The 19,286-nt window shown below is 37.8% G+C and overlaps 1 protein-coding gene across 1 annotated transcript in view; it reads right to left on the reverse strand.

The window, feature by feature from the left end:
* The window catches only part of LOC136766894 (leucine-rich repeat and immunoglobulin-like domain-containing nogo receptor-interacting protein 2), a 322,297-nt gene that overhangs the window by 270,738 nt on the left and 32,273 nt on the right, over positions 1–19,286 (reverse strand). The gene's annotated exons all lie outside the window — the stretch shown is intronic.

Here is a 19,286-nt window from a genome sequence, read left to right on the forward strand (position 1 = left end):
ATGATCAATAGAAGGCAATGCAGGTGTTTTTGCAGTGAAACGTCTCCGTATTTTTGAGAGTTTTGTGTTCGTCTGTGTACTTAGTAATAATAAAAAGTCACCATGTTTCATCCTGACTGTTTTACTTATTTTCATCTGTGAATACCTTGTAGAAAACCGATGGCCTTACATACACGGTGAAGAGAATGTGTTCAGTACCCTCATTTATGAATAGAGTAAAGGCTGTGCGTCTTTTAAACTTGGCAAAGTAAAATACAGACGTTGCTGGAACATTTGTAAGGATAAATCTGAGTTGTAAACCACAACTTACATTGAAGATGTGTTATATAGAACAATGAATCAGAGTGAGCAATGAACGAGTTTGTGAGCTTTACACTTCATCTTTTGTGTGTGACTCATCGCAATGAAAAGGCAGGCATGCCGATGTCAATCTCACAATTAGGCTAATTTATTCAATTTGATGAGTCAGATGAAAAGAGATTTGAAGTCACGTAGATTAGGTCGGAAGTTGGGCATCACCATCTGTTACAGTGGGATGGAAAAACATGGTTTGCATAGTGAATACAACAAGGTAGACCGTGTTCGTGGTTCGAATGGCACTTCTTTTGGGACACTGTGGTCAGGAAAGTGTGGATAAAACAATGTATTTCCTTTAGTACAGTATTCAGTTCAGTACAGATTTCGTCGGTTTGAATACAGACATGCTAAAGAGGCTCTGCAGAATTATAAATGCACTATTTTATGAGGACAAAGTTGCACAACAAAACTTGAATTGAAAGTAGCTCCGTGCAAGGAGACTTTGAAGTTGGGAAAGAAAATCGAACATGACTATGTCTCAAGAAAATAGTTGTGTAATGTAATTTTAAGTTTATATCAGTTTTTCAGGTTTACAAGAAGGGAGAAGGAAGAGAGATCAGTACAAGTAAATTAGGTGCAAGGCTGAAGAAAGAAATTGAGGAAAGGTGCCAATATGAGTGGGCCATCATACGTACTTACACTTTCAGGTCTCACTCATATATCAGATATGATTCAGAAATTAATGTATTACTTATTAGTCACAAATTTACAAAATGATAAAAGTTTTAGGAAAAGAATGAACGTGTTGTAGTCGCTATGGTGCATCGATATGTGTGGCAGGAGGAGAGAGTAGTAACTTTAAAGAACAAAATGGCTTACTGTTTCAGAACATTTCTTTTAGTAGGAAGAGAACTGTATCTCAATTGTAATCTGCTCGCTGTACATAAATACATATGTATTAGTGGTTCTTTGGATTTAATTGACTTACTGTCTAGTATGGTGCAGTTCTATCTTATTACCATAACTCTTATTGCAACTCTTTAACAGTGCCAGGAAGACCTGTGCCGTATCCGTACAATTGCTAAGTGCTTAATTGATTTGGAAACTGATTAAGGAGACAACAAACTCCAGGAGCCCAATGGTTTGATGCTGCAGAAAACCAGATAAAAAAAGGACTTGTTTTTAACTAAAAGAATCCGAGTGCAAAAACAATTCGACAAATCATGGACAGCATCCTTCTAACCTGATTTCTTTTAAATAAAACATTATTATTTTATTTTATTAAATGGCTTTTTGGAGCTTGCCATGTATTTCAATATTAATGTCATTCTATTGATGGATATGTCCATCGAAAGTGAGGAGTTTGTAATGCACTGCTGTTTTAAACAAATGGAAAATAAACTCCTATTTTCCGGTGTCTAGTGCAGGAGGCGTCCTAATGATGTGTTTTTACTGGTGACAAAAAGAAAAAAAAAAGAAAAAATACATATTTTAGAGTTATGAAAGAAAAATGTTGCTGTCTGCTGGCTAGAATATACTACTCAGAATTACTTAACATATCCTTTTATGTGAAGTATGAATTAATTGGATGGCACTATTCAAATACTTCATGGTCAAATGTGATGTTAGACAATCCACATGCATGAATTATAATACTATATTTAGTATTTAGGACTCTATAATCACGGCAAAACATTGTCTTTTGTGAAAATAATAAGCCTTTTGTATGGTACCACTTCAGCACACAAGTCTCCAAGAACAAAACTGCAGAATATTTATCTCCTCAGAACACACAAGTCGTTTCAGAATCGGGCTGAAGGTTAAATGTCAATTTTCCATAATCTAGCAGCACATTTGTTCCTGGGCAGAGCCGTGTATCTTTTGTTCGACTACAACACCTTTTTGACTTGCTTTAAAGCAGTGAGGCAGCACTGAATTCATAAAAGCCTTGATGTGTTTCACCTACTGGAATTAACAAAGGTTGACTCGTGGTTCTTCGTGTTGCCCTATGTGACACAACTTACAGGCATTATAGCTGAAACACTGTATTTCAGAAAGAAAAATGTCAATATAAATTATAGACATACTGAACTGACCTAGCAGCACTCTATATACGCTATTGGATATAAAGTATTACTGCTCCTCTGTTCTCTTCTCATAGATTGAACAGGAGGACATTTAATTAACCATTCAAGACAGATGTAACAAAACAGGATGACTATTAGAGCGTTGTTTTTCTGCCTTTTCCTGATGAAATTAGAGTTAAAAAGACATTTGTTTCTCTTTATGATACTTCCAGACATTATGAACAGCAGCAAGGACGGAGAAAATGCTTTTAGAAATGTATAAGTATATAAAACATTTCCTGCTATTAAGGGTAATTGGTCAAACATATTTTTATTGTTAGTGTAACAGGATAATATTCTCTCCCTGATGTATATAATTCCAGAAACACATTAAGTTGTAAAAGACTTGGTGGATTCTTTGGCTCCTGGTGCTTTGAAAAAATAGTTCCTAATGTTTGACCATCCAACTGTCTTCAATATGCAGCTTTCGGTGGCAGAGTAACAAAGCATTTTTTTTGTCAAGAGATTCATTTGGTAACCATTCGTTTTAAGTATTCCCTTCTTCAGAATCGAAATACACCTCTTCAATGCAGGATATTGTGTCTAAACACAATAAAAAGAAAGATTTATATGCAGTAACCGAAAGCAAAATAAATAAAACAAAACAGCAGCCAGAACAAAACTAATGTGGCAGGGCTTTCACTGGATAATATGAATTTGCTGTGTTTTTCAGAAACTGAAGAGGCAGCAGAAATTCAACTGACAGTGAAAGTCAAACAGCCGAGGACTTTATAGAAGTACACGAGTTTCTGCCAAAGAGTTTGCAGCCTATGATGGTCTGATTTAATGGTTGCTCTTACATTTGCACTAATACCCACTCCTTTAACTCTACAGTAGCGGAGAATTACTTGTACACCTATAAAAGAACAGTGAAAATATAACGTCCATTCTGAGGTAGTGCATGTCAATTATTCCGCTGCTCTGTTTTGAAAACCACACATCAAACCCTGCAAACACTTGACCTCTACAGACAGTCTCATTTCTCAGCTGTACATCACCTGGCATTTAAAATAACTGACCACAGAATTATATTGAATGAAAAAGTGTGTGTCTATAGTGGGGTTGTAGACTAAATTCAATCTAAGATCTTCAAACTCATTTCTTCTTTGATCCTGGGAGGATGAGGAGAAAGCCCAGACTAGAACTGCAGAGATACTTCCAACATTAAATGCAGCTTGGGCAATGCCATTTTTCCCCAGCAAAGCCATAACTACAAATAAACTGAAAATATTAAGTTAAAGAAGCAGTAATTAACATATATTATCCACCAATTATACACTGATATTAGTTCTACCTTTAATTGAATTCCACTGAAAAAATAGTTCATGGCATTATCTAGTATTATCTTGTATGATGTAGTGAAATTCATGTCACAGAATATGAATATGAATACAGTATTGTAGAAAAGCATTAAATCTTAAATTAATAGATTGTGTTTAAGAAAGTTTTAACTTTATTGACACATCATGTTATCATAAATGTACCGCAAGGTGCTAAATGGCTTATGACAGTGATGTTTTTTCTTTGACAAAGCTTTGATTACATTTAAGCTACTCATTAGATTTTTTTTCTTAAATATTCAAATGCTTGTTTAATTTGGTGAAAGAATATTCCAACATGGAAACCCCATATTAGTCCCCGAACTAATTATCAAATAATTAAATCAACAGCCTCCATCTTCAGGGTGCAGTTATCAGTTGAGCTGAGCGACTGTGCGTCCAACGGTTATTAAATGGGACGACACTGGCGCAGGAAGGTGACCCACCAGAGAACATTTACAGCATGTTTTACAATCTGCGCTGTTTCTCTTAAATACAGTTGCTTTTCTAAATGAGATCAGTCAAAAAAATACTTCTCCAGGACCTACACTGAGTGACAGTTGTAGGCAATTGATGAATTACCAAGAGTAATCAGAAAGTTTAGCGGCTTTTCCTTATAAGCTGTGGCTAAGGTAGACTTGAACAGTTTGAGACGCACATACAATCCAGAAAAAGTCATCCAAATGAAATGTAACTTGGTATAAAAGTGAAAAAGCATGATTTACTGAAATTCAAAAAACACTTAAACACTTAACCCAGGGCAGAGTCACAGTTGGCCAGTCCACCGCAGACAAGACACACACCACAATCACAAGACTTCAGGAGTAACCAATCAAACTGAGCAGCTTGTCTCGTCCCGTCTTAAAATGTATGTTGTACCAATGTTGAAATTGCGTGGAGTTATAGAGGGAAATAGGTGGTGAAATATAAACTGTGGACAGTCAGCACAATGATCAGGTCAACATACGATATTCATTCAAACCTGATTGTGCGATTAGAGGAGGAACCTGTTTCTTTTTGTGTTCACCAGCGGCTACCATGTGACAGCTTGTAATATGGCTTTGCAAGTGCTTCACAATCCCTAAAAATGTCACAAATACACTTGTACTAATAAACGTAGTGACTAAGAGACAGTCACCTCTAATTGTTTGTGTTTGATACACACAACAATTCAGATCCTCCTCTTGATTAGGCTTGTAATTGGAGTAAGAAAAAATAAGAGAGAAATGAAGGCAAATGATGTTAATGTTGTAAACAGATAATGAATTCTACAGTGACTCACTATATTTGTTTGTTTTCTTTTGTGATTAATACACACACAAACTGCTGCTTGCAGATCTTTTAAAAGTGCACAATATTTTCTGTTTCTATTGTTAATTCTACATGACTTAGAAAGCGCCTGCACAAGCTCCAAGGTACTTTGACAGAAATCCTTCGCCATTAAATATATCCCCCATAAACTCAAGGTTACTTGAAAATTACAGTAATATCCCAATGCACCACATGGTTTCCCATGGTGAAAACAACCAATTTTTTATTAGCAATGCTCTTGTAACAGAGGGATAGAATGCTTTACTGCCACAGATAAACAAAGTAATTACTTCCCAACTTGAAATGGAGCCATTCTGCATTACATAACCTTGTCATCTCAGCTCATGTTTCACAGCGATTAGTCTTCGGTAACTGCTTCGACTCATCTGGAGTACCTGTGCCCACAGCAATACCTCGTAAAGACGACTTCCTCTGCTGTCTTCATTGTAGACTACTCCTTTGATGACCCATATCTCAGAGTATCATTTGGATATGACTGTCCTTTCACACAAGGCATTAGCCACATTAGCAAACTTCTAATTTGTGAACTTTTATCTATAGGAGTTCCAGTGATGTGGTATTATACTACCTTGGCAGTGCAAAGACATAGAAGAAACACAATGAATAGGCATCACTAGTTGAGAATAATTGCAAACCTGCCAGTTAAAATGTCCCCTTGGTATGATACAAGCCACGTGCATTGTTTTTAAGACTCTTATTACTTATGAAGATGTTCAACAGACCACTGTTGCCATTCAATTCATTTTGCTTGATCGTCGGTTAAATATCCAACAACTGAGGAAGATTTGTTTAATGGTTTACTGTATTAAATGCGCACGATACTAAAGATACTTCTAGACGGCATGCCATGCACAGGCAACGTCCCAACGCCCCTGCTTCTTCGGTAGACTAATCTGTTCAACAATGTAAGTAAGCATTAAGTGTGCAATTTAACCATGAAAAGTAGTACAAAGCTTATATAGGGTTACAAAGTGGAATAGTAATCTAATGTAATATGAATATAAACCATTGCAAAGCAGAATCAGACCTAATTTCAACCGTAACCAGACAAGCCTCCACACCTTCCCCTCTGCTTATTTAGCGTCTAAATCTAAGGTTTTGGGACATTGTAAGTGATAATATTTGGCTTCACCTTGGGCAGTCTGACTACCAGACATGGTCATTATAAGACGGCAGTGACAGCCTCATTAGGTTTCATTGTATAAACAACGAACTGAGGCAGCCTAGGGGTAGAGCGCTTATAAAACAAGCCCATCATGTGCATAATATATTCAGAGATGAATAAACATGAGCCGTATGAACGATCGCTACATAATAGGATAATAATGATAACACGTTTTTGCAAGTACACCAAAAAAAAAAAAACAATAAATCGTATCGTTCCATAAATTCATCAAGGCTGTAGCTCTTCGATGCTTTTAGTTTTTTTGCCTTTTCATGCTTTAATTACTTTTTCAAAGCCGTGCAATGTATTTTCTATTACGTTGTTGTTCTTATCCCGGTTATATTGCATTTCAGCACTTGCTCTCATCAGAACGATGTCTAAACATCTTGCAGAGAGATTAACAGTTTCCTCTGTCACGCTCTTAAGCTTTGGCTGGGTATCAATTATCTCCTGCATGCAGCCTACACAGACTGCAAAAAGATAAAGCTTTGAGTTCTAATGTCCCTTAAGCACTTTCTGCATGAGCACTTCTGTTTTTATATCCTGCATTACATAAACATTTGTCTACAAGTCAAACCACGATGCATAAATGTTCCCTGCCCCTTGGTTCTTTGCACACTATACTAACATTTCACCAAAATCGAATTTTAAAAGCTTCACTGACTTATTTCATTCACAGCCAATGTAACATGTTCAGTGTACGATTATTTACGTGCCGTAACCCCGAATGCTCCACATACTATAGACTTGTGATGACTTCAGGTGCGCATGACAAACACAGACATTTAAGGGCAGGGTGCCGAGTAAAGGGTACAGTTCCTCAATGTATTTAGTCTTTTAAATATAATAACAACAGTAAGTGAAGCTTACATCTTGACCTTTTTTTGTGCCTGGGGGTGCAATGATGAAAAGGAATGTTATTAATGCTTATTGCGTCCATGTTCTCAGTGGTTGAGTGTACTTTAGAAACATCACAGATGTAAGTCGGAGGCATTCGCTTTTTGTGCAGGACTGAGAACTACAGGGAAAATATTCATCGTACTGCAAAGACAAGTGCCTTCATTACAGAGAATAAAGATATTAATCAGGAATTAGCAAGTATCAGGTATTTACAGGTTTACAGGTGAACATATATACACACAGTTTTATTACTTGACGGCTACAGATGGTTGACAAATTCAAGGAAAACCCACATAAAGTGTCTCAGTAAGGTGTTGGGCACCACGAACCACCAGAACAGCTTCAATGCTCTCTGGACTCTACTGGAGGGATGAACACCATTCTTCGAAAACATATTCCCTCATTTGGGGTTTTGATGATGGTGGTGGAGAGCGCTGTCTAACACGTTGGTCCACAAACTCCCACAGGTGTTCAGTTGGGTTGAGATCTGGTGACTGCGAAGACCATAGCATATGAGTCACATCATTTTCATGCTCATCACACCATTCAATGACCCTCGTGCCCTGTGGATGGGCATTGTCATCCTGGAAAAGACACTCCCATCAGGATAGAAATGTGTCACCACAGGATAAAGGTGATCACTCAGAATCACTTTGTCATGATTTGCAGTGACCCTTCCCTCTAAGGGGACAAGTGGACCAAACCATGCCAGGAAAATGCCCCCCACAGCATAACAGAGCCTCCGGACCCCCTCACTGTAGGGGTGCAGCAGTCAGGCCTGTCCCGTTCTCTTCATGTCCCACACATGCAGTTGTCCAGAACACAAGCCAGTTGAGCGTCTGTGTGACTGAAGCTCCTGCCATTCCTGCCTCAATAATGCCCCCCTCTTTCACAGTAACTGAGATCCTTTCCTCTCGACCTCTTGACCAGATATCGAGGTCAACTGGGCTGCTCAGCATTTGTATACATGCCACAGAGCATGATGGGATGTTAATTGCTTAATTGTATCATGCAGTACACCTGTTTGGAGGCATCAGCATGCGTTATGTTCCTCCATTCATTTATTCAGGGTTTTCTTTAATGTGTCACCAGTCTGTATCTCTGTCTACATGTTTCCAAGCTGTGTACTTATATATTAAAAACAAACAAAACTAGCCTTATTGAACTGAGTATTCTTATTGTATTAAATGGGACTATAATAGTAATGTAAAAAACAGATATTTTCCACATTGTTAAAACTTTTCAGGGTCAGAGAAACACAATGTTAAATGTCCATATAATACAAAGCCCATAGTTCTATTACAATATGTGCACTGAAAAATAAAAGATAAAACGCACACTGTGTTTTGATATGTGGCACACTTCTAAGCAGCTGGCGCCCCGCCAAAGTATCCCAGTTGCAGCATTTGTGCTTTATGAATTTAATGAGATATTCACTTACCGGAAAGCTATTAATAAAAAATTAAAGGGAAAAAGCCATTCTATAACAAAGAGGAAGTTAGCACATTTATTTTCAAGGGTATTGCAAGGAAGCAGTGCCTCAAACTGAAAAGTGGTGTTGCTGTTTAGTCTCTTATTTGCTTGTGTAAGTATATATTTTATTCTAGTTTGAAACATTGTTTGTTGACGAAAATATGTTTGTGGATTTTGTGGCATGTTCAATTGTAGAAGCTTTACTTGTTCAATTCTATATTTACTATGGTTTGTGATTCTTATTGATTTTCCTAATGTTTTGCAATATACATTAAATTTAGTATACTGATTATATATATATATGTATGAGAGAAAGAGAGAGAGAGAGAACAGGACTCCAATTATTAACACATATAGAACACATATTGCAACACATATCTATCCAGTTCAGTAAGAAAAAAATATGGTCAATGCATAAAGTGTGAATTATTAATTCATTATTGGATCCTATGCCACATCCCAGGCAATGGCTGATCAATGGAGTTTAAACTGAAACATTAATTACTAATTATAACAGCACTACTACTACGACAACTAATATTACTGAGTCATACCTACATTGTGCCCCCGTGACATATTATATTATTAGTAGTATAAATCACATTGTGAAGAGTTTTGTTATTAGTTTTCATAATTAGTACAGCTTGAGTACCATTTTTTTTTACTGCTTTGGGACACTGCTGGAAGCAGGCCACCACGGTACACCCCAAATCTATCAATATGTCTGAGGCAGTCATTAAGGCCAAGGTTAGCCTTATACCCTATTAAACACTTGTGAACAGATGTCTTTTGTATTTAGATTTCTGTCCAAATATAAAAAGTTAGGTCAACATCAAGAACATCAGCACAGACAGGTCTCACAATACGCAGCCAAAGCATTCATAATTCTATTAAAATATGTATTTGAAGATGCTGTGTGTCATCCTGACCTTTTTCCATATATATATAGTTGTTGTCTGTGTCTTTGCCGTTAGATGAACTGTCAGCTCACTAACAGTGCACAGTTGACTGCAAACTCAATTAGCTAATTAGCAAAAAGAACCACCCACCCACATAATTCACAGAACAATCAAATCCAAGGGTGTATTTAACATTTGTAAGTATAATTAAACTAATGGTGTGTCTCCCCCTAGAGAAAAATAAAAAAGTCAAAAGGGGGAGTTCATCGAAACTATTCAGCCTCCTCCTCCTGTGTTGTGCCCATGTACCGCTGCACGGTTATGCGTGTTCTCAGATGAGGTTAACCTGACCTGAACAAAACCAATCAATTCATACTGTACATGTCACCACTAGCATGCTGACTCAAAATACAATGTTTGCCTCTTTTAAAAAATTCAAACTGATACAGTCCTTACATTTACAATTACAATAATAAAAAAAACTAAACAGGCAACAAGCAGACAGTCTTCACATTAAGGACCTCAACACGTGTCATTAACACTTAATTAGCAACACTGCACATCCACTTCCAGGCCCTAAACCCTGCTGTGAGGCCATTTTAAGGATTACCTCTGATACTGAATATTAATCAAGTCTCTCATTCTTTGTAGATTGACCTCTGAAGTAAACAAAGCAAACTTTTTTCCTTAAATGTAGCGTTTCACACAGTGCTTCTCATTAAAGAGAGAACAGGCTCTTGGAAACGACACAGAGCATTTCGATCTATGTTCATCACAAAAGGTAGCAATTAAAAATGATATTGCAAGAACAGAACACTTAAGTCTGACTTGTTAAGCTGTCACTTTAACCCCAGAAATATGTTTTATTCAAGCAATTGTGATTAATGTGCCAGTGAAGGATTAAGACGCTTGAGCAGTCAGATTTTTTTTTTTTTTAAGATTTTGCAGCAAAGCGCAAATCATCCACTCAGTCATCTGTCAGAGTTAGCAGACATCCTGTGTATGGGCATCTGCTAATAAATACATACAATAAAAGAAGAAGAAGAAGAAGAAGAAGAGGAAGAAGAAGAAGAAGAAGAAGAAGAAGAAGAAGAAGAAGAAGAAGAAGAAGAAGAAGAAGAAGAAGAAGAAGAATGGTATGGGACTATTTCCCCTTGATGTGCTCTGCTTTCTGTTTGGAGGCTTTCATTGGACGTTCCACTTGTGCAGTTTGTAAAATTCATGTACATTTGGGTGCAATGCTGTTTTGTTATGTATTGTGTTCATACATAGGCCATGCAGTTGTGCTTTTCTTCATCAGATATCTGTAAACCATGAACAAATGCAAGCCCTTTCGTCAGTTCAATAAGTTAAGTGGTTTCATTAAGTCTAGTATTGCCAACTATAGGCCTTCAGGCCGGCAGCAAGTGATGGTTTCGTAAAAAATCATCTGCAAATGATGTTATTATTAAACAGATTACCTACCTAACTGGTCAAAATGAAAATCTTTAAGCTTTTTAGAAATCGATGAATTAAAGGTGACCTTCATGCAAATGTGCTGCTCAAGGATTCCAAAAGCAGTCTCCTGCCAAAGCAAGAATAAAACGCGTACAGGAAGCAGGCTATTTCTCGGCTATAAAGACGCTATTTAAAGAATCCTGCAGACCTGATTGACAAGCCTTCTTGTGTGGATGCAGCGAGAAACAGTTGGCAAATGGCAGCATATCAGCCACAGCAGTGTCAAAACACGCTTCACTATCTGGCAAGAAGATGCAGGAAAACCATGAGCCCTACTGTGAAAATAGCGATATATTCTGGATCCCACTCTCATCTCCACCGAGAGAGTGGTCCTTTGAATTCTCCGAGGCTTTCCCATCATGCAGCACCCCAACATGAAGCTCGTCCACACACTAGACTGGCTCTTCTGCCCTGGGGTGGTGACTATTGTTCAGGCCTCTGGACTCACTCGAGGGTCTTGGGTTGTCCCCCTGAGCAAGAAAAACTGGCAGGATTGCTCCAGGTACACTTTTTATACTAAATCTAGTCTGTGTCTTAGGAAACAATCAAGGACAAGATTCCATAATACATCGTTTATAAGTTTGCTTCGAAAACTCCACAATCATGTTCTGGGCATATTTCACTGTATTACACACATTACATGAATGTTTACATCAGTTACGCTTCACTACTTAATCAATACAGAAAGTAGCAATCAAATGAGAAACGCCAATAACGGCACACAGCGCACACAATAAGACGTGCCAGGTATGGTTTGACACGCCCCACCAAAGCCTGGTTCACCACTAAACGACACACTTTGTTGTCTTTGCTTGTTATCTTACTTACTCCTTCATGACATCGATCTAAATGGCTTATTTTGTTTAACGTATAAACCATTTTTAATATAACATTTAAGATCAATATTGAATGTTACATGTCAGTGTACATGATAAAAGAGTACTGACACTTCAACCTCAATACGACTCTGTAATTATAAAGCATCACATTGGTTTTGTATTTTTCCATTTTTAATTATTAGTGTTCTTAGGGATCTTATGTTAATAACACAAGGGTCTTTGAAGTATGCATATAAATATTATAATAAATATAACAGAGTACATCATCATCACACACTTAACGTTTAAGAGATTGAGTGGTTTAATATTTAGTTATTTCAATGGATTCAAAGAGCATCTACAAGGATAGAACACAAAGCCTACAGCAGCTGAGAAAAAAAACATTAACTCTTTTATCTAGACTTTTTTTTTAAATTCACTAATTAGTCCACACTAAATACATTCCAAGGGCAGTTTCGAATTCAGTAGAAACAATAGCGCATAAAGAAGCAGATAAATAGCAATGACTTATCCATGCAAATTACGCTAACTATTTTAAGGAGGAAAAAGTAATTTTGCGGTTTTCTGCTGTACCTTCACCTCATTTTTCTTATCACTCGTTTGCAGTGTTTCCTTTTTGTTCTCCCAATGTCATGCTACAATTCATCCAAGTCTTATGTGTTCGAGACGACAAATCACCAGTTTCTTTTGTCTTCGAGACAACAAATGTCTTTTTCTTATTCAGGCACCCTTTTGCTTATTGTCTCTGTGTACCATTGTGCCAATACGGCTTCTCGTTATTTATGGGATGCAATCGCAGGCTGGAGAATGGAGAAGTAACCCACGATTGTATATAAAAGCTTTACAGCTCTGTTGTCTGTTGGTTATATACAAGCGTTGTCACCAACTGTACTGCGTCGTGCCACTTTCTGTGTATAATATTTATGAGGGAGACCCAAGTAACAGTAGCATAAACGAATGGTGAAAATTATATTGACACTGTGACCAATTTAATGTTACTTAAAGATCTCATCTGTGACTTCAGGTGCTGCAAGAAAATGATGCTTCAGTTTCTGATTTCGCTAGAATAAGATGTTTTGTTATGTAAATCTAATGAAGGAAATTACAGCTGATGCATATAATTTATATTATAAAATATATTAAAGCTCTCAAGAGTCAATTTAACATTCACTGTCGGAATGGAGACACTGTATGCTTTTCTGTTTTAATGAATATAAGCAGTGGTCCAGTACGTGCAGACGGGATGGATATTTAAGTTTGTCTGGTGGAAATCCCTTGTGCCAAAAGCAGGACGGACACATCTTCCATTTAGAGCCAGAACTCTGCTTTTTTTATTTTACTGCAATCCTAAAAGACGTGTTAATCTCCAGCATTAATGCATGAAAGGAGGCTGCCCAGAAGAGCACAGAAGTAGCTGAGCAACGCCTCGCTGTCTGCCACCTTTATTTTCCCAATTCAATTAATTACAACTCCGGAAGAGGAAGCATCTATATACCCTGGGCCCTGTGCTGGAATTTTCATATTGATTTCATTAAGGTGTAGGATGACTGTGCTGGGAAGCCGAGGATACGCTAGCTTTCCTCCAAGGTCATGCTCAGGAGGAAGGCGGTGAGAGACTCTGCTACCCTGTCACTGAGCTGCCAAGGGAAGTCAAGCTGAGATTCAGATGCCAAATGCTCTGTCAAGCGAGCAACATACATTCTCATTATAATATTTTTTTTCCCCAAAAAACTTTCTTTTGCACCTTCAAAAAATATTTGAAAATCAAAGTGAGTTAGTGTAACTCACACCACCTGCACATAACTCGGCATGCACTGACAGAGGGAGAAAGAGAGAGAGAGGGAAATGCATGCCAAAAGTAATGAGACATGCCAGGGAAAATATACAATTTATGATCAGGGTCGGGGCTCGGTTTGCAATCAGCAGCCACGATATATTCTGTATCCCCCCCGCCCCGTGTATTTCTGCCTTTGATAAATGTCTATTTAGAAGGTGATTTAACAGACAATGTGCCTATGCATGCAGCGTGTTTCAACATGAAAGAGAATGTAAATAATGCATGATTGATTTTCATTATACTGTGTATATCAACAGCATATCTGGGAAATATAGGTTCATATATTTCTAAATACACACCCTAGTACTCAGTGTTGCGTAGGTCCTCCTCTGGGATTCATAACCTTGAAAATACACTTCCCGTTTGATTTTATTATCTGGATTCTAGACAACTTCTCCATGCAGAACCACAGCAGCTCCTGCACTCATTTGAAGTCATGCCACACGAGATACATCTCGGATCCAAGACAGGAGATTGCAATGGTCAATTACAATCAGATTTATGATCCTGTAATCTATTGGTTGGAGACAAGGGTGGTGACGTGAAGTCCATTTGTGACCAAGTTTGAGTTTCCACCTCCCAGTTCCACAAAGGGCAGCAGGAGTTTACAGATCTGTAGATCCGCAGAAAGTCAATTGATCCAAACATCTGGCTGTTAAAGTTAGAGACGTAAGTGTTGATTTCGACCAATTCAATTTTGTAACCCAGATAATCTCCAAAAATGACACATTAAATCTAAAATTGAATGAGATCTACACAAGAGGGGAAAGAGAATCTCCCTAGTCACATCCCACGTTCCTAAGGGTTGTGGATATGTATGTTGGACCCCAGTTTGAACCACTGCCAAGGGAGAGATGTATGAGGTTGTATACATATTGGAAAAGCCAGATACAAACTCCCATTTTTTAAGAACTGCCTATTAGTATCTCCCTTCTGTGCAATTGAAAAGCCTTCTTGACATTCACAGAGAATAATGAATAAGGATTATGATCAGACTCAGCAGAAAAGATAACACAGAGTAACCTAAGCATCAGAAAGTATCTGGGGCTAGGTCTCATCAACATTAATGAGATTACCTATAACAGTATAATCTGGCAGGCAAGCCTGGGCGTGCAATTTAAGATCAGTGTTTATGAGTCGTACAGGCCGATAAGATGTGACCTCAAGAAGATTTTTATGTTTTTTCCAGGGGAGATTAGCATTGTTTTTGAGGTCTCTGTGGAACGAGCCTAATTAAATTAATCTCTAATGAGGGTGTCACCAGCAACCCAAATTGCAGCCAGGTTGAAATCCGTCCAGGCCTGACATTTTATGATATTGCATTGGATACTGCTGTTTTGGGTTAATCCATTGTCGTCAGTCCAACAGTTGGCTTTGCTCATTTGACAGCCAAGGCCAGTTAAAGTATTATACAATCTGAACGGCATTTTTCATCATCCATATCGGATTCGCATTTGTAAAGTTTGGAAATGATTGGACAGTTCTCTGACAATTTATCTTTGGTGACAAGTGGTTTTGACTGGATTGCTCCTGTAATATCCAATGTCATCATCGTCTTCCAAAGCCTTCCATTAACGTCTACTAGTGTCATGACCAAACCACAGTGCAGGACTACATTTACAATATGTATTTTGGACATATTTACAAGACATGAAAATAATCAAACACTTACAGAATTGTTAGTTCCAGGTTATCAATACATTCATACATAAGTACCATTGTGTTAGATCGCCATGTCCCCACATTGGATGCAACTAAAAATACAGCTGTTCACAAAGCCACAAATTAGGATACAAGCTTACAATCTGTTTTAAGGGACCCTGTGCCCACGGCGATGTATTCAGCATCCTGCTCCAATTAAAGTGCATATAACATCTATTCCCTTTACAACGCTGCTCAACCAGCCATTAAATTCAGCATTACTAGTTAACAGATTACCAGATGGGAGATGGTTTGTAATAAACCAATGCTTATATCTGAACTTTGCTGCCAATACCCTGCATCTTCTCTCCACTCCACTTGCAGAAATCAGTATTCTGGGCCACATGCCTTAACTGTTGTTAAACACAACAGATGTCACATTTGGTGAACAGTCCTGTATTAAGACTTACCAGGTCCCGCTTTTGTTTCATTCTGTGTTTAGGCTTTTCTTTTTCAATCAAAGCACATAGAACTGTGAGGAGAGTGAGGGATTGTGAAAAGCTGGTCGACACAGGGCACGGTTCGTGCTGCATTAGGATTCTGTTTGCTGGAAAACTTTGAAAACATAAATCAATAATTGTGTTATTTATTTTGTCTCAATTGCTAATCCTGGGCCTTTTGCTCAATTGGCAGTAGGTACAGTAGGTTTTAGGCACTTCAAAAAATGGTGGAAAACGACAATGCCCGACTACATTTGGTACTTCAGCGCAACTCGGTTTGATTGTTAGAGGCAAAATACAGCAGAAAACACACTCTCCTGATCATGTGTTGTCTTCATGAAAGATTGAAATGTAGCACCAATTCAGCTGGATGCAAACAAAAAGTTTCTGCACCAATATTTGAAGAAGGGTCACTTATAATGGTAGCAAAGATAACACTAAAGGCCCGATTGTTCCTTCAGAAGTTGGTAAGGGATCTACTAATGAATACAGGAAGTACATATGATAGTAAATGTAAAATGTAAAATAAATACAGCGTATACACTCAACACAAAGTAGCTGCAAGCCTGCCATTGTCTTACTTTGAAAAAACACAGAGGAAATTGTATTAAATCGATTGTAGTAAATCTTTGGAAAGTCAGGCATCAGAAATGTGTTTCAACTTAAAAGCAAATTGACTGTCCTCTGTTATATGATACAGACCCCTGTCTAATTAGAACGAGCAACCCCCGACAGAGACACTAAAACAGAGTGAACGTCAAACAAAACGAAACAGACACACCGATATCCCTGGTATTGGCTGTGTATCATGTAGGACACGGGTAATGAAATACCGACCTCGCATCGCATTGCAGGATGTTGGCACAACCAGCTTGTTAATGGTTTGATTTACAGATAATTACTTTCATTATATCATTAAGCAGCTGGTTACAGGAAAGAACTGCACTTCAAAGTATTGGAGAGGCCAGTATTGGACAACCCCCGATGCCAGGTCTGACACAGACGGTGACGCAGAAGGCTGACATTCATAACAAACTGAAATATTGAGGAAAATTCCATTATTTGTGTGTATGTTTGCCTCTTACTGTGGCAGCGTTCTGTAAATGCTGTAATAACAGTTGGAATTAAAAATAAAAAGAATCAAAGGGAGCCATGTTGAACCAGACTCTGGCATGAGTACAAGATCCAAGCAAATAAAAGAGATTGGGAAAGCATTACCTATCATCGGCAGTCCAGCCTTGTTTCCAAAACGCTGAATTTGTGAGTTTTAACTGCCTTGATAGTTTTAAAGCTTTGGTTTTTCAAAGAACGTTGAAGTTCTGTTCCAAATCAGAAGATATTTCTGGCAAGGTCATAACATTAAATATAGATAGTCTGTACAGGGCAGTTTTTCCAAGGGAGAAGCAATGTGATCAGTTGGAATTCAAATACATTCAGATCCTCCCCTGTCTGTATGTGGAAATTTTACTGAGTAACCTGTGTGTGTCTAAATATTTGTATCATACAGATTTCACGGTTAACAGCAGAAAAAACACGATTTAAGAAATAATGATGGATTTTTTATTCCACTGACTAAATAAAACCAGTCACATTTGAAGAAAAAGTAATGAATTTGGGCAGATTTCACTGCTCTCCTTTCACCATCTGCAAGAGATACCATTCATATTACACATAATGACACAAAACAGTGATTAATCAGACGCTGGCACTTATTTGTCCAAACCTTTTCATATTGTCAGTCGGGCTGCATTGCTGTTCTTTTTTGCAGGCGGTTTGTAAAAGAGTTAAAAGCTAAAGCCCCAGCAGCTGCTCTATTAGGAGTAATAAATCATTGTGGTGGGAGAAAAAAAAAACACCCCTATGTGTAATTATAACTCTATATTGTTTAAATGTCATTCATCTCTCGTCCTTTCTCAAATGATTGTTTTAGTCACACATTATTACAGTCCAGGTGTAAAGCAGATAGGCCATATGGCCCATTATCCTTTCGTTTATCAGCCATTTTCTAGCAGCTACTGTTCATGTTTATAGAAAAAAAAGAATCATCAAGCCATCTGTTGCACATAGCAGGTATACAGATTAAGGTTTATCTTTTTAATTAAGAAAATGTTTCTTTTATACTCGATATACCAATAACTATCTGCTGGAAGCCTGTGTGTGCACAACATTAAAAAAAATTAATCTTTTTTTAGAGAACGGTGCTCAGAGCATTGAACTCTAGAAGGAAGGAAAAGATACAACATTTCATCATTTCAGGAGCAGGGAAAGAAATTCGTATATATACTGTATTCGTATTATTATTAGTAGTAGTGATAGTAGTATTAATGGTAATAATAGTTGTTGTTGTCATTGTAATATGTTGGACAATGAATAATGATTGCAGTTTTGATCATCGTAATTCAAATCCACGCTCAATGTAACATTAATAACCGAGTCAGGTGCTGCTGTGTCACTTAACATGAAAAGGCAACTGTTCATCAGATTTCTAGTCACCTAAGTCACCCAAGTAGGCTGTTCTGACAACCTGCATAATCAATCAGGTAATTAAAACAAATGTATTGGTTTTAAGATGTTTCACCGACGGGTCTCAGATACAAAGGTGTAAAATATGCCTTTCATAACTAAGAAGCAAAAAAGATGAAGAATCGATTCTACTCAAGAACAAAAGCTCTTTTTAAAATCATGTAAACATGCTTTATGTCTGTATGTAATACAGCATAAACACAGACGGGGTAAGCAGCTTCATGATTATTTATCACTGTCGCTATATAATTTGGCTTTTGGAGAAAGAACAGACTGTCAGTGCCCTGGAAGAGCGTAAACTCAGTAAATGGAGGGGAATTATGCCGGCTGGAGTGTGCATGTGAACAGGTAAGTCGACTGCACAGATCTCTCGTCAAGTCACAAAGCCAGCTGTGTATGTAACATGTTTTTGGGAGCCTACAAGAAACTGACAACTGCGAGACTCATTAATACTGCAACTTGACAGCAATAATTTCATGCTGTCATCAACTTGCTAGTATTTCATTCAGCTTACACTGTCTGTCATCATGTTCATTATTGTATTGTCAACTGATATAATAGATGCAATGGTTTTAAGATTAAAGCAGACTAAATTGGGCGGGGCGGGCCATTGACAGGAATATTACTGTTAGATTACGGTGGTTTAAACAGTTCTGAGCTTAACACAGAAAAAGAAAAACAGAGACATTTGCATTTATGAGTATAAATACAAGCCCACAAATTCTAGATTGCTTTCTTCTGTATGCGTGTTGTTTATAGGGGGCTTTGGCAGTTATATATATATTGTGATGCTGTGCTGAGTGGAGTGGTGAGAGACCAACCTGAACTGCCCCGTCTTTATTAGTTTCTCGTATAGAGGGGAACCTGTTTCTGTGTAAAGTTTGCGCTCAAGAGGAGTTCGGATGTTGTCTATTAGTTTTGTATGCATCTCCCACACA

Source organism: Amia ocellicauda, chromosome 13 (assembly GCF_036373705.1).
Source record: "Amia ocellicauda isolate fAmiCal2 chromosome 13, fAmiCal2.hap1, whole genome shotgun sequence".
NCBI lineage: Eukaryota > Metazoa > Chordata > Actinopteri > Amiiformes > Amiidae > Amia > Amia ocellicauda.